Source organism: Mesocricetus auratus, unplaced genomic scaffold (assembly GCF_017639785.1).
Source record: "Mesocricetus auratus isolate SY011 unplaced genomic scaffold, BCM_Maur_2.0 Super-Scaffold_100028, whole genome shotgun sequence".
Classification (NCBI taxonomy): domain Eukaryota; kingdom Metazoa; phylum Chordata; class Mammalia; order Rodentia; family Cricetidae; genus Mesocricetus; species Mesocricetus auratus.
Window position 1 is genome coordinate 18,626,264 of NW_024429209.1, and position 16,933 is coordinate 18,643,196.

General features: G+C 47.2%; 1 long non-coding RNA gene and 1 pseudogene across 1 annotated transcript; one reads left to right on the top strand and one right to left on the bottom strand.

Annotated features, from left to right (window-relative positions):
* Positions 1–1,437: 1,437 nt before the first annotated feature.
* LOC121134559 lies at positions 1,438–10,116 on the bottom strand. Its single transcript, XR_005871652.1, has 4 exons — positions 10,042–10,116; positions 4,240–4,349; positions 2,384–2,530; positions 1,438–1,497 (listed from the first exon to the last, which is right to left on the bottom strand). It is a non-coding gene; the product is annotated as an uncharacterized LOC121134559 (long non-coding RNA).
* Positions 10,117–13,463: 3,347 nt separating this feature from the next.
* Positions 13,464–14,027, top strand: LOC101828551 (annotated as a pseudogene).
* The last annotated feature ends 2,906 nt before the right edge of the window (positions 14,028–16,933 follow it).

Here is a 16,933-nt window from a genome sequence, read left to right on the forward strand (position 1 = left end):
ATCCTACATTGTAAGGGAGCATCTGCACTCCATGTTGTAGGAAGGGATCTTACACACTATAGGATATGTTATATCTAGGACACAATGCATCCTACATTGTAAGGGAGCATCTGCACTCCATGTTGTAGGAAGGGATCTTACACACACACTGTGAGTACCTCAACACATCCACACCGCTAATGACATTGTCCTGAGCTAACTCCCCAGCACAGATGGCGCCTGGAAGAACACGGGACGAGGCCAGCAGATACTAACCAAGTCACCATCCTTGGGAGCATGAAACCAGCTGCACAGAGACTGATGAGGGAGAGGCACAGGAGACAGCAAGGCCAGAGGAAGTAACACAGAGACTCTTAGAGACCTAAGCAGAGTGTCAACATGGAGCTCTGGAATGACAGACTGCCTTTGTCTTCCCCTTCTTGAATGAGCGACTGACTGGGGATTTCTATGGTGTGAGCCTGTTTCCTTCCCAGACACTGGACCTATGAACAAAACACATTTAAAGATTCAGTTCTTGTCTGAATTTGTGGTGACAGATAGCAGGAGCCTTGATGTTACGGTTATGACCCTATAGTGAGGCCAGGATGGTCACAGGCTGGGATGACAATGACCGTGGAGAGAAAAATTATACCTGACGAGGCCTTGGTGGGCATCACTCCATGTCCTTAAAATGCACTAACCTACTTAATTCTATTCTTACTTACATCTCTTTCCCATCCCTAAAGGTGGAAATTGTCTATCATGTCTTTTTACAAATAGGGAAACTGAGGCAACAACTGGTTTAAGCATCCACGCCCCAACAAGCAACCGACCAGTATGATGCTCTTATGGGCTGTGGGTTCTCAAAGTCACCAACAGACTTATTGTATAGTGTGCTGTTGTTTTCAGCAGTAAAGTCACGTGTTTTCAACAGCCTTAGTTAAGAGGCATGATTTGGGTTTTTTGCTTTTTGTCTCAAGTATTTCTTTTTTCCCATAATCTTTTTTTAATTCAGAAACATCTTATTTTACATATAAATCCCAGTTCTCCCTCCCATCCTCCCATGTCCCCCACTGAGCCCTCCCATTCCACTTTTCATCCACTCCCCAAAGAGGGTGAGGCCTTCCATGGGGGATCATCAAAGTCTGTCACATCATTTGGGGCCGGGCCTAGGCCCTCCCCCATGCATCTAGGCTGAGAGAGTATCCCTCTATGTGAAATGGGCTCCCAAAGTCCATTTGTACACTAGGGGTAAATACTGATCCACTACCAGAGGCCCCAGGCCTCCTCACTGACACCCACAGTCAGAGTATCTGGATCAATCCTATGCTGGTTTCCCAGCCATCAGTCTGGGGTCCATGAGCTGCACTTGTTCAGGTCAGCTGTTTCTGTGGGTTTCTCCAGCCTGGTCTTTGCTCATCACTCCTCCACCTCTGTGACTGGATTCCAGGAGTTCAGCTCAGTGTTTAGCTGCGGGTGTCTGCTTCTGCTTCCATCAGCCACTGGAGGAAGGCTCTTCTAGGATGGCATTTAGGGAAGAAGCATGATTTTGACATCAGTTTTGTTTGTTTGGTTTGGTTTTTTGTTGTTGTTGTTAAAGGGTTGTTTCTTGTTTGTTTTGGGTATTTGAGTTTTAGTCTTCTGTCCTCCAGCTGAGGGATGGTTAGCAATGACTTCACCTTTCTGATCCCCAGTTTCCCCCACTGGGAAATGAGGACAATTATACCCTGTATCTAGCTACACCTACCATCAGGTCATCGTGAGAACAAGAAGTCCAGTTCCATCAAAGCTTATCCCAGCGCCTATCACATTGAAGACGCCCAATAAATGACAGTGATGATTAATAAAGCGCCCCCTGGGCAGCACCCCAGCCACCCTGGCGAGATGAGCCCACCGTGCAATAGCGACAAACCTGTTTAGGGGAACTAAGTGACCAGCCGCTGTCTGGTTGGGCTGGAAGCCTGTTGCACAGGTAGGCATTCACATCCGATGCTATAAACCCAGTCAAAACCTGCCGCTGAGGAAGCCACGGACTCTGTTAGAGAAGTGACTGACGTCATTTTGCCAAATGCGCTTCAGCTCTGTAAAAACCGTGGACTGGAATCTCATGCTTTCCACAGTCTAACACCCAAAGCTGGGCTTCAGTTGAGAATGCCAGGCTCCTCCATTCCAGTTAAACATAAGAAGTGCTTCGCCACGGAGACCGAGCTAAGTCGGAGCCTCTGGTGTGTTGTATTGCTCTTACCCTCAGTGTCCTCCCAATACCCTCAGCGTCCCCCATCTCCCACTCCCCCTCCTCGTTGTTTCCATACTCGCTGCAAAATAACTCTGAGGAAGCAGCAATCCCACCCACTGCCGATTTAGTTCTGGATGGAGTAGCAAATTGTTTGGAGCCAAATCTTACCATTTGGTAATAACTTAATGCAGGTTTTCCCGTGAAGGTGCGCGTACTTCAGCGAGTGCATTAGGAGGTGACACATCGATTGTGTGTGTTTTACATTGCGCAGGGTGTGAGATAAGTGGGTTTCATCTTCTGGCAGCCTTGATGTCCCTGAAACAGACAGCAGAGTTACTGCTTTTAGGAGAAGCAGCCACATCCTCAGGTCACACAAGGTACCCATGAACTCTGGCCATGGCGCCCGCGGCCCTGTGACGGAGACCAGAGGCACCTTTGCTCTCCTTAGGTGGCCCACTTAGTGACAGAGTGCCTCAAACTGCACGTCCACCCAGACGTTCCGTTTGGGAGGGTCTTTGAAGATGAAATTATGTTAAGACGCTCACCAGGAGTTCACTCCTTACAGGAAACATCCCTGGTGGAACATGGGGAGACAGGGGCACGGAGTCCCTCAGAAAGAGACCAGGAGAGCAGAGCACACATTTGGAGCAGCATAGTCACAAACCGTGCACTGCTGACCACACCGGAAGAGGGGGCAGGGTCCCTGTCCTGCAGGCTTCCAGGGAGGGATGTCCTGCTCACACCTTGGTCTCAGGTTTCTGAATCCTGAGTGGCGACAGAATAAATTCCTGCTGCTTTGAGCCACCTGATTGTGGGACTTTGTCCACAGGAAACCAAGGCATGTGACTTAGAGGAGAGTGTGCGCCATGACAAGTCTACGTAAAAGAGTGAGAGTCAAGGCAGGGAGAGGGGGCAGAGCAGGCAACGGGAGGAAGAGGAACGGCAGCGATGTTGATACTGATGGTTAAACTGACTGAGACCTACATGATAGCCGGCCGGGTCCTCCAGCAATCACACCTGTGGGAAGGGCCCGTCCAGTCGGTCACTTCCCAGGGCTGAGCGGGGATGGTGAGTGCCAACAACCCAGACTCCCCTCCTAGTCACCGAAGAGAACCACACTGAGTCATGGAGACCTGTCGAAGCAGAGCCTCGCTTGATTGCTCGCGCTTATGTAGGGTTGAGAAAGTGGGTGGGGATCCTCAGGATGGGGTGAGGAGTGAGGGCCAATAATATTCTACCACGTTAGCGGTAGCTGGGCAGAGGCAGTTTTGCTGAGTCTCTCCTATGCGGAAGTGATAGCTCAGAGACAGGTCTGCAAGCTCTAGCCAGGCTCAGGAAGTTCCACTAGGCCTTATGTCCGGGCCTTTTTAGGCTGACAATGGCTGTTCTTGGCTGCCCACGTGACTGTATCTGGAATGAACTACAATCCAGAAGTGGGGGTCATGCTCGTGGTCTGAATCTTGAGCCAGGAAAGCACGACTTTAACCTGGGCCACACCTTCTGCTGGAAGCCTGTGTAAGAACAATGGGAAAAGGAAGGTTCGTTCATTCTTACCCCTGCTCGCCCTCCCCCTGTCACCACATCCGTTCCTTCACTGGCATCGGAGCCTCCTTCTTCTGGGTTCCAGCATACCACAGACCAGCTGAGACGCCCAGCCTCCTGGGACTGAGCAACTACTGCGTTCTTGGACTTTCTACCCACAGCCAGCCATTGTTGGACTGCAGCCTGTAAGTCATAGATAGATAGATAGATAGATAGATAGATAGATAGATAGATAGATATAGATGATAGATAGATAGGTAGGTAGATAGATAGATAGATACATAGATACATAGATAGATACATAGATACATAGATACATAGATAGATACATACATAGATACATAGATAGATAGATAGATAGATAGATAGATAGATAGATAGATGATAGATAGATATGATAGGTAGGTAGGTAGGTAGGTAGATAAATATTCAGTCTACAAATTCTGTGAGTCTAGAGAACCCTGATTCAACATACAAATCACCTGGAAGGAAAACCTCTGGGCGGACCTGCAGGGGAATTTCCAGATGGTGCTAACCAAGGCAGGAAGTTCTACTCTCTTTCCAGCAGCATCCAATGGGTGGAGATCCTGGACTAAAAGGGAGAAAGCAAGCTGAGGAGATTTGGAAGGGCCGTGCAGCTTTCTCTCTTCATTTTCTTCTCAACAACATGGAAATCGTCCTTGTTGCATGGATGCTGAGTCTGGGGCTCAGAAGGGCAGAGGTTTCCGAGGCCATACACCAGAAGGACACAAAGCTGGGACTCGTGGGGCCGAGCTGGAAGTCTGAGCAGTTTCCACCTTGTCACAGCAGTCGGAAGGAAGAACCCCGCCCTTCTTAGAAAACCAACTCTTAAAACTGGATATGGTAGCTCATCCTGTAATCCCAGCATTCGGAGGACTGAGACAGGAGAATTACTGCCAATTCAAGACTAGCCTGGGCTACATAGTAAGCTCCAGGCCAACATGGCTAAAGTTAAACCCCTAGGTGGTGACTATGGTCAATTTGAAAGATTCTACAGTCACCAGGAGACAAGACCAGTCTGTGAGGAATTTTCTAGATTAGGTTAACTGGGGTGGGAAAACCCACCTAAGATTGGTGGGCAGCACCAATCTTGGGGCTGAGATCCCATATGAATACAAAAGAAGAAAATGATCTGTGCATCAGTTTTCATCACTCTCTGCCCCACCCCCGGCCCCAACAATGGATGCAACATGGCCAGCTGCCTTGTCCTCCTGCCTCCCTGGCTTCCAGGTCCTGAAGGACCGTGTCCCCTCAAAGCAAAGGCCAAAATAAACTCTACCTCCCCCAACTTGCTTTTCTCTGGAATTTTATCACAGTAATGAGGAGGGCAGACCCTGCGTCCAAAACCACAAAAGAACAAAATCCCCAAAATGGAACTGGAGGGAGGGCTCAGTGGTTAAGGGCACTGGTTGCCCTTGCAGAGGGTGTGGCTGTATTTCCCAGCTCCTGCATGGTGGTTCACGAGGGAGCTGATGCCCTCTTCTGCCTTCCAAGGGCACCAGACGTGTACATGGTGCCCAGACATCCATGTAGGCAAACACCCAAACACAAAACTAAATAAATAAATATGACACTTTCTAACCCATCCTGTCAATAATTAATAAGCAAATCGTAGGCATGGTGATTCACACCTTTAATCCCAGCACAAGGTGGATCTCCATTTATTTCAGGCCAGCCTGGTCTACATAATAAGTTGCAAGTCAGCCAGGGTAACATTATTAGACATTATCTTAAATAAAATTAATACATCGAAGCTTAAAACAATTTAGGAAGAAAATCTAGTTTGTATTTTAAGAAGAACCAGTGATCAAAATCTGATGTTTGCCTGATCCCCAAAGCCTGATGAGACCCTTTGATGGGAAAGCCCTAACACCAGGGGCTGTCTGCCTCAGTACCTCTGTGATTCGATAATGACCTGTGCTCGGTACACAAAAAAATTTTTAATTTAATTTAATGGAACAAGAGGTGATTGTTGCTGCCAGGGAGAAAACTCTTAAGGGGGGGGTAATGTGTTCCTCAGACTCATGACTCTTGTCTGTTAGAAGCACGGACCATCTGATAGTATGTGGCTCACTTATGCATCCTACCCAGAGAAAACCGACCCCACCCCTCCTGAGAGAACTAACACCCCTCCTGAGGCTTTGCATCATGTTCTAGGCAATGAGATGTAAACAAATGTGATGTTTCCATGGCCGACAAAGAATCCTTAACATTTTGTCTTGGATTCCTGCCTCTGACAGCCTAGAACTTCCCAGTAGAGGCTACTTCTACCAGCCTGGTTTCTAGGAGGAGGACACACAAGGTTTGAGGTTGCCATAGGCAAGAAATAAGTGCACACTTTTACAAGTCACTCAAGTATTGGAGCTGTCTGCCGTCATAGCAGAGGTCAGCCACTTCCTAGGTCATCTAATGTGTTTGATCACTTCATGCACACACCTCATCGCCCGAATTCAATCCCTGGAGCCCGCGTTAAGTGAACCAATCCACAGAGTTCCCCCTCTAGCCTCTGTGTGCATGCCATGGCATGTATGAGCCTCCCCTCCCACCCCCACACACGTAATAGTTCCCCTCTGACCTCCACATGTATGTCATGGTCTGTATGCGCCCCTCCCACATGCACACAGATAATATAGTCGATTTTTTAAATGTTAGGAGGGAGGGATGAGGGGTTGAGGATTTAGCTCAGTGGTAGAACACTTGCCTAGTAAGCTCAGGGTCCTGGGTTCAGCCCTCAGCTCCAGGAAAAAAGAAAGAGGAAGAGAAGGGGAAGACCTTGGGAAGAAGAGGAAAGAAGAGAAGACACTTGCATTTGAAATTACTTTAACAGTGAAGTAAACGGACCCACTCCAGGAAACAAGTGTTTGAAGATGTGTGTTCCTTGTGTAACTGGAAAGGTTTGCAAAAAAACAAAAGACAAAACCCTCCTTTATATTCTACTTTTTATAATCTACAAAAAGTGGGAGCCTGGTATATAACAACTAGGAAAATAAGAAAGACTCGGCATACAAACAACACCCAGTTACAGCAATGACAACAACATCAACCACCCAAGCCAAGGGAATAGCAACAAGTGTAATAATGTTGAGAGACACTTTAGTTATCTGTCAACTCATTTCCCTAGGAACTAAAATCCCATTCTGTGACACACCCAGAGCAAATATGAAGCATAAATTAGACTTGATTAATTGTTGTGGGACCTATGGAAAGATGATGTCATGTCATCCGCAGAGACGTAAAATAGTTCGCTGTAGCTCTGCCAAGAATGGAGTAAATGCCCCATGAACACAGGCAAGCAACACCCGTCAGTCAGAAGACAAATTTCACCGCACTCTTCAGAATCCATAGCAGGGGCAAGCGCTGTGTAAGAAATGAGCCTGAGAAACGGAGTTTAGTGATATAATTCTCTGACTCAAGAAGGGAAACTACCTGAGCAAACAGCCCTGTGAGGGGAAAGTTGGAAAACGTACAGTCAAGGCTCACATCTCATTAAGCATCATGAAATTCACACTGAGGAGAAGCCACATGAATGCATTCGCCGTGGCAAACCGTTTTCAGTAATAATTCATGCCATACTGTACAGCAGAAAATTTATGCTGAGGAAAAACCTTATGGATATGAGCAACGTGGAGAAATCTTAAGCTGTAATTCACTCTTCATTAGGCACCATGGGTTTATAGAGAAATCTGTGAGGGCTTTCGAATGTAAGGAATCCTACCTTAGCAACACACACTTCACTGTACACAAGAGCTATATGGTGCAACCAAGTCAGAGCACCAACAGAAAACAGATGGGTCTTCCAGGCTGACACAATTCCAAAAGAATATATACTTACAACGGTATTATTTACAAGATGGGGGTATGGGAGGCAGCAGGAGACATGGAAACTAAACCCAAAGACAAAGAGGAGAGAAAGGGTCAGGAGAGAGACCCCGGGGAAGGCTGTTCTGAAAAGAGATGTGTCCTCCTGACAGGCACAGGGAGGCAGCCCGAAGAGCTCGCACCCCAGCCTCACTCAGGAGGCATCCATCCCTCTCCCTCTCCTGCTGACTCAACCAAAGGCAAGGGACAAAAAAAAAAAAAGGCTGTGGTGTGAGCAGCCCCCTGAGACAGTGAACAGATGGAGAGAAGCGAGGATGGGTGGGGTGGGCAAAGAGAAACTCTCAGTCCAAGAAGTGAAACCCTAGCTGGTGACACCTTCACCCAGGGAGAGATTCAGCTGCCCGCGCTCTGCACGGCACCCCACGGTGTGCCACAGTGCCTGGATCAGAGCGGGCACTCAGCCAAGATTCTCCCGCGTCATGGAGAAACTGTGGAAGCAAACAGATCTGGGCGCAGGCTGCTGCCCAGCAGGAGAGAGGTCTGACTCTTCCCCGGGGGGGCCTCGAGAAGCAGAAGACACGGGGACAAAACGCTGTTGCAATTCACTGAGGATGGACAGAGGACATTTACAGAACAAACACCTACGAAGGAAACTGGAGCTGATAACCTTGGAGGGGAAATAGGAGGATGAAAAGGACCTTGAGTGGAGAACAATTGTTTTTCTTCTCAGGTCTCTGCAGAGCGGCCTAGCTCTTGTTCCCTGTCTTCAGTCGTGGGGGAAACTGAGGCCCTGAGAGCACAGGCAAGTTCCCCCCACACCATGAAGTGGAACCCGAGCCTCTCTCATGCCAAGCTTGTGATTCCCCAAAGTTCAGGAGTAATGTCGTTTCTTCTGAGGAAGAGGGGCAGCAGTGATGACAGCTAAGTACCGCTTTACTCTGGTGACGCCAGAAGGTAGCACCTCAAGTACGGCCCCTTGGCGTGCTGTGTGCTGCGTGCTGACTGCAAAGCCTCAGGAGGAAGGGCCCTGCAGCCTGCTCTCCTAAAGCGAGTCAGAGAAACCTGAGCTCTCTGGGCTACAGAGACAGCTTGGTGAGTTAAGTGTTTGCTGTGTAAGCATGGCCTGAGTACCGACTCCATCACCTACATACAGAGTCAAAGCGTGGCAATGTGAACCTATAATGCCGGCCCTGGAGAGGATCCCTGGGGTTTCCTCGCCCTTTATGTTAGCCAGCTAAATCTGTGAGCTGCGGGCTCAGTGAGAGACACTATCTGAAAAGGGAAGGTGGAGCTGGTCATAGCGTTGCATCCCAACATAGTGCTCGTCAATTCCAACACTCAGGGGGCAGAGGCAGGTGGATCTCTGTGAGTTTGAGCACAGCCTGGTCTACAGAGCGAGTTCTAGAACAGCCAGGGCTATACAGTGAGACAGTGTCTCAACAAACAAACCAACATATAGGAGGAAAGCAATAGAGGAGACCCTTGGTGCTAACCTGCAGCACGTACACACATGCCGCACATACACATGTGCACACGCATAGCCCTTTTTAAAAGACAGACAGAAAGAAAGAAGGGGGAAGGGAGGAAAGACGGGAGGGAGTACGGACGGAAAAGAGGGAGGGAGGGGTAGAGAGAAGGAGGGGTAGAGGGCGGGAGGAAGAAACCAGAACCCCTTTCCCCAAGACCAGCCATGTGGCAGAGCATAGATTAAAAAATATGTGCTAATTTGATATAAATTGTAAGAGCCAGTTAGGAAAAGACAAGGCTGAGACCAAGCTTTCACAATTAATAATAAGTCTCCATGCCATGGCTTGCGGGCTGGCGGTCCTGGTGAGAAAGTACTAGGGCACAGATGGTTCCTGATGGTCCCTTTGGTCTGTTGTCATCAGACTAGACCCTTGGTGCTGTCTTGTCTCCACACAGTCATCTATACTTTGTCAGCCCCAAGCACGGAAAAGCATCAAGTTCCCTGGGGCTTTAAGTCATTACCTCTGAGGTAGCCGTGACATGTTAAACGGCAACTAACTTTCATGTGATTTTCTGTGGCTGAGCCTCAGTTTGAGAACACGGGCCATAACTTCACAATCGGTGAAGAAGGGGGCTGCACCTTCCCACTCCTACACGGCCATTCATAAGCTTGCCTGTATGCGCATGGGCAAAAGCGGGTATCAGGTGCCCACTCCTGAATCTAGACCCTGGAAGGAGCAAGTACGTGGCTCACTCGGAACCCCCTCCATGCCCTCAACATTTCCAGTGTCACAGGCAAAGCACTCTCATGCGCTGTGAGAAAAGTGGCCACTCAGTGGGTGCAGGAAAGGCCACATTTTAAAATTCGATTCTGTTTATAATTATTGGCATTTGCGCTTTAATGGAAAGTGAAAAATCCTGCTGTTTAGCACAACTGAACTCCTCTCAGGAGAAAGCGAGTAGAAAATCAAGTCTACCTTGACAACCAGATGTTCTCGGGCAGCCCAAGTTCCCAGGAGAACTCCAACGCCCCCAAAATCTTAGAGCTCCAGTTCCCCACAAACTGCATCCCCCACCCCACCCCCCATCTTCTTAACTGTTCCCTTCTCGGCCGGAAGCTCCTCCCACTGGAAGCCTCTGCTGGCTTCAGCAAACGCTTGCTTGCCGTCAGCCTCTTCCGGGATGACTGTGGCAGCCCCACGCACGACGCGTGGTCCCCGCATTAAACAGACTATCTCGCGGAAATCGATTTGCACCAACTGCCATTTGAGGTGTGAGATGTAACGATGCCTCCGTGGGCTGTCAGTAAGCAAATACCGTAGCGCCAAGGGATAGGGAGGAAGTAAGGGCTTCGATGAGGTCAGCTGCTGAGTTCTGGAAGGGACAGACCCATGGGGGGGGGACAGTGATGTTGTGGTGGGTGTTTAACAAGACCCACGCTCAGGGGAAAACCCTGATTCGGATCACGTTCTCTGTCGTTTGTGTAACTCCTCCTCCTGTGGCTGCCCCTAAGCTGCTGACATAACCCTGCTGACGTGGACTGGTGGAGTAGTACTGAGCAGACACTGTCCTACAGCGTTTCTGCTACACACAGAGAGATGTGCACTGTCTCAGGACAGATGTAATGTTAACAAGTGTAGGGCTTGGGGGGCATGGCTCAGTCAGTAAAGTGCTTGCCTTGAGGACGAGGACCTGAGTTCAGCCCCAGGCCCCACGGGAAAGGCCAGGCTCGGGGTCAGTGAGAGAGTTTGATACAAAAGGCACTAGCCGGGTAGCTTAGTTCCTTCCTGTTGTTGCTCTTAAACACTACAACCAAGACAACTTGCAGAAGAAAGGGTTTATTTTAGCTATAGTTCCTGGGAATTAGAGTCCATCGTAGTAGGTAATCATGGCAACAGCAACAGGCATGGCAGCCAGAGAATGATGCTGAGACCTCAGACCTCATATCCTCAATCTTAAGCACAAGGCAGAGAGAGAAAACTGGAAACGATGGAGTCTTTATCTCAAAGCCCATCCCATTGCCAGACTTCCTCTAGCAAGGCTGCACCAACTAAACCTCCCCAAACAGCCTCACCCACCAGGGACCAGTTATCCAAATATCAGAGCCTAAGGGGAACATTCTCGTTCAAACCACTCCGCCACACAAGCCTCATAACCTGAGGTCAATCTCTAGGGCCCACATGATAGAAGGAAAGAAATAAAGTCCAACAGTTGTTGCCTGACCACCACACTGCGGTACACACACACACACACACACACACACACACACTGTGGAACACACACACCACACACACACACACACTGTGGAACACACACACACACATCACATACACAGACACACACACACTGTGGTATACACACACACAGAGACAGAGAGAGACAGAAAGAGACAGAGAGAGAGAGAGAGAGAGAGAGAGAGAGAGAGAGAGAGAGAGAGAGAGAGAGAGAGATACACACTCATAATCCCAGGTGAGGCAAAAACAGGAGACCCTGCGACTCACTAACCTATTTGGAAAAGTCTAGACCAGTGAGAGGTTTTATCTGAAAAACTAACACAATAGGTGGACAGCACCTAACGGATGACACCCCAGTCATCCCCGACACACACAGCACACACATGTACATGTTCCTATACCACACTTGTGCACCTGCATACACAGAACATGAACATATACACAAAAATAGATAATTGTAGCATGAATAATAAAATTCCAGAGACAGATGTTGGGGTTCAAGCTGAAGATCAGAGAAGCAAAGCAGCCAGTCACTAGAGAGTCCTCACCTCTACCAAGGCTGGGACAATCATGTCTTCAATATGGCCGGAAACTAAATGGCCCATGACACCCTGCTCCTGTCTTATATGCCTCTCTGGTGCTGGGATTAAAGGCGTGCACCACCACTGCCCAGCCTCTGTGGCTGACTAGTGTGCCTGATGGGATTAGAGGTGTGCGTCACCACCACCTGGCCTTTATGGCTGTGGCTAGCTTTGCATCCTGACCTTCAGGCAAGCTTTGTTAGATCATAGACACTATATCACCACAGGTATTTTAAAAGCAAGTATTTGAAAAGCAGTTGGGAAGTGACATCTTGAGAGTCTGTTGTCTTTTTTTGCCCATGTCAGAGGAGCTGCGGCTGACAACGGAGCTTGTGTGATACCGCTCGCTGGTTAGTACAGCTATGATGAGTGTACCCGGGAGAGGCAAATGGGAGGGGCTGTCCCCAGAATGCCCCTTGCTTCCGCTGTGCCTTCTCCGGCTAGCCGCATACCGTTGGCATGGTGTGAATGTTAGAATCCACTGTATCTAGCACAGTGTGGTTGTTTTATAGGAAAGCCCCTCTCCTCACTGGACAACTGTTTACTTGCAGATCATAATAAAGATGATTTCTTACAGAGCAATGACTCTCAGGTGGATCAATGATTTAAAGACACAGGCGGTTAAGACAGTTAGTGAAGATGGGTAGCGAAACAGTTTAGGTTGCTCTGACCATTGTTCCAACGGGAGATACAAAAAAAAAAGAAAAAAGTCAGAAGAGTAGAAGACACCCCTCCCTCTTTGCCAGATGTGAGACTTGCTGAGGATGAAAAATGAGAACAAGGACGTTTCCGTTTCACACGTTATAGATTCATGAACTCTGCCTGTGGAAAAACAGCTAAGGATCAAAAAGACAACTATGGCCTCTACACACAAGGTTTGGTCTGAGTTGCTTGCTCATGTAGCTTGCAGATTTAATCACAGGCTTCCGTGTGCACCTTGAGAAAGCAAAGCTATGACAGGAAATTAAACGATCCTGATGTGTGTAAAGAAAAAAGAATGGGTGGTAAGCTAGACCGCTTGGGTAAGGTTTGGTAAGGTAGACTAAGGATAGGAATCTACCACACTGAAACTGCAAACAGCTGCCAGGCAGTGCAGAGGAACTGGCTAGAACATACGTGGCTTGCCTAGAACGCTGCTAATCAATAATAAAAGAATCACCGCTTTGGGGTGAAGACGTTACGGTGGGAAAAAAACAATACAAAGGAAAATGTTTAACTACATGTGGGCTTCTAAGAAAAACATGTAACTTGGGATCATAATGTGATTTCCTCTTGCATAAAGATTTTAGTGTGTTTTAAAAACATGTAACTTGTGATTGTGAGATGACCTTTTCTTGCATGGAAGCTTTTGCCTTAGGTAGTATAAAAAGGGCTAAGAGAAAAGTAAAGAAAATGAATTAAGTTTGCTCCCTCAGATAAGTCTCCTGTGTGCTCAGTTGCTGACTCCACGTCTCCTCTCCAGTTCCTCTGAACTGCTGGAACCGGACACCAACATTTGTTTTCCATATAATTTCCTTCGTGTAAAATTCATTGACTTTTTTAAAATTATGACTGTTTTCTCTCTTTGCCCCATCTACTGCAAGAATGAAGACCATTCTCAGCAATCAGACACTGACATTCCAAAAAACAAGGATATCACTCTGAAGGGGCCCAGAGGAACCCTCTGGAGGGACTTCAACCTCGTCAACATACAGCTCAGTCTCCTTGGGAAGAAGAAGTTGTTCCTGGCTGGCAAATGGCGGGGTGGGGGGGGGTAACAGAAAGGAACTGGCCACTGTCCGAACCATCCGCTGTCACGTTCAGAACATGATCAAGGATGTCACACTGGGCTTCCGGCACAAGATGAGGTCGGTGTATGCTCACTTCCCCATCAACGTTGTTATTTAGAAGAATGGGTCTTTGGTTGAAATTCAAATTTTCTTGGGTGAAAAATACATCCTCAGGGTTCAGATGAGAACAGGTGTTGCTTGTTCTGTCTCTCAAGCCCAGAAGGATGAATTAATCCTTGAAGGAAATGATATTGAATTTGCTGCAAATGCAGCGGTTCTGATTCAGCAAGCCACAACGGTTAAAAACAAAGATATCAGGAAGTTTTTGGATGGTACTTATGTGTCTGAAAAGGGAACAGTGCGTCAGGCTGATGAATAAGTCCTAAGCTACCCATCTCCAGAAACAAGATCCTGAATTTAAGTATGATTTGAGGTGTCTTTTGGGATGATAAAGACTTGTATTGAAAAAAATACGACTGTTTCACAAACATCTTGCAACATTCAAAAAAAAGATGTGGGCATTGACTCTTGAAACAGTAAACAGCTTCCAGAAGGTCTCGGAATAAAGGTTCCAGAAGAGCCTTTCAAAGGTGAAGTTTCAGATCAGACCAGAGTGGAGGAAGGAGCCGGCCGTGCAATAGCCTTGTGGTATAAGTGGCCTCGGGCTGTGTCCAGAGGTGACCACAGAGAAAGCAGAGGCAAAGAGCATGTGGCTGACTGCATAGTGGGAAGAGGTTTTAATGACATCCCAAGGACACGGGGAAAGCTTGAAGGAGTCCAGAGCTCCAAGGCAAATGGATGACAGTGAGAACAAGAGCAGAAGTGTCCCCCATGCTGAGGAGCTGTGCCCAGTCTCCACCGAACAGCTGCTTCTGGTCCATGAGAGAGGAGCGTTGAAGGCTCGCACTAGGTTTGGATTGATACACTCTGCTTTCGTGTTTCAGTTGCGTCTGTGTGGTGTGAGAGGGCATGCCAGCCACACCACACTTGTAAATTCAACAAAAGAAAAAGTAAACAAAAGGACGTATGTTAACCGACAACTGGTGAGAACAGAGGAAGAGGCAGGTTTCCATTTGTGCTCATGCAGTCGTTCCGCAGCCCGCAAACACTAGTTCAGGCAAAAAATCATCAAAGACCTGAGGGCTAGCCAGAGATTTTGATGAGGGGCAAGGTTATCTGTGTTCCATCAAAGGATGAATTATAAAAATTTGAACATCTTTATCAGATTTTTATGTGATTCAAAGGCTTGGGCAACAAAAATAGAATCAAGTTTTTCAGTGAACCAAGTGGCTTTATCAGCGGAAGAAAACGGAAACTAGGGCTGGAGAGATTAATCAATGGTTAAGAGCATTGGCTGCTATTCCAGAGGACATGGGTTTGATTCCCAGCACCCACATGGCAGCTCACAACTGTCTGTAACTCCAGTTCCAGATGATCCAATGCCCTCTTTTGGCTCTACAGGTATCAAACATAGATAATGCACAGACATACATGCAGGCAAAATGCATAAAAGTTTTAAAAATAAAATAAAATGATAATGATGATGATGATGAAAGAAAGCTTAAACCAAGAACAAAAAAAATGGATTAATCATTTCAAAGTTACTTTTACTGTAAGTATGGAAATGGAGACAGAACAATAGAAGAATAGCCATCAGACTGGATTACTTCAGGTTGGCCTTTTTGTGTAAGGGTAAGTCAGAGAGAAAACTGAGTCATGTGACAGTTTGGGAAATGTGGCTTCAGTCTCTCTAATTCTGAACTCTGTGATAGTATACAACTTTAGTTGTAGCTTAGTTGGTGGTGTAGAGTTTATTACGAGTGACTTCACCGTGAATTAAGCCTGGTCCAATGGGGTTGAGAGCATGAACAACAGCAGCCTATTATTATTTGTTTCTAGCCCATCCTGAAATACCTCCATGTGAATTGCCTTTTTTAAGTCTAGGGGAAAGTTAATTCCTATAAAGTATAGAAGTCAGACCATGCTTCTACTGGATAACTGAGGGAGGCTGCTGTCTTAGGATTTCTTTTGCTATGAAGACACACCATGGCCACTGCAACTTATAGACATAAGTTTCTGTCCCGCCCGGTCCTGCTGCCATTTAGTCCCATATAAACATACACAGGCTTATAGTAATTATAAACTGTTTGGCCTATTGCTCAGGCTTATTACTAACTGGTTCTTACAATTTAGATCAACCCATAACTCTTATCTGTGTTTAGCCACATGACTTGGTACCTTTCCTCAGTAGGCATTCTCATCTTGCTTCCTCTGCATCTGGCTGGTGACTGCATCTCTGCCTTTGCTCTTCCCAGAATTCCCCTAGTCTAGTAGCCCTGCCTATACTTCCTGCCTTGCTACTGGTCAATCAGCATTTTATTAAACCAATACGAGTGACATCTTTACAGTGAACAAGAGTATTGTCCCACATCAGCAACTCTTAAAAAGGAAATCATTTAGTTGGGGTGGCTTACACTTGCAACAAAGCCACACCTCCAATTAGTGCCGTCCTATGAGCTTCCATGAGCAATTACATTCAAACTACCACATTCCACCCATTGGCCCCTTAAGCTTGTAACAGTATCATAATGCTAAATTCAAAAGTTCAACTTCCAAAGTCCCCAAAGTCTATCACAATCCCAACAATGTTTAAAAGTCCAAAGTTCAAAGTTTCTTCTGATACTCAAGCAATCTCTTAACTGTCATCACCTATAAAATCAATATCAAAAATCAGAAAACATACTTCTAATATACAATGGCACATAATATATACTATCATTCCAAAATGTAGAGTAGGGAGCACAGTGAGGAAATACTGGGCCAAAGCAAGACCCAAAGACAACAGCTGGGCAAACTCCAAACTCTGCATCCCACGTCTGATGTCCACGTGCTCTTCAGATCTCCAACTCCTTTCAGCACTGACTGCAGCACGCTTCTCTCTCTTAGGCTGGTTCCACTCCCTGTTGGCAGCTTTCCTGGGCAGGTATCCCACAGATACACACGGGCACCTCCAACATCTTGGGGTCTTCAAGGCAATCCAGGATTCACCTTCACAGCTTCATGCAGTGGTCTCTCTAGGTCTACATGCAGGGACACCGCTGACACATGCCTGGCCTCCACAGCTTTCTTTAGTCTCAGAGGATATATCATAACCCCTTCTTCTACTCTTAAAGCCAGAACCATGTGACCCCCTCTTTCAATTACATCTCCACCAGCTTTCTGGTTTTGGTGGTTGCCTTCACTGCCTAAACTTAGCTGTTCTGGAATCCACTCTGTAAACCAGAC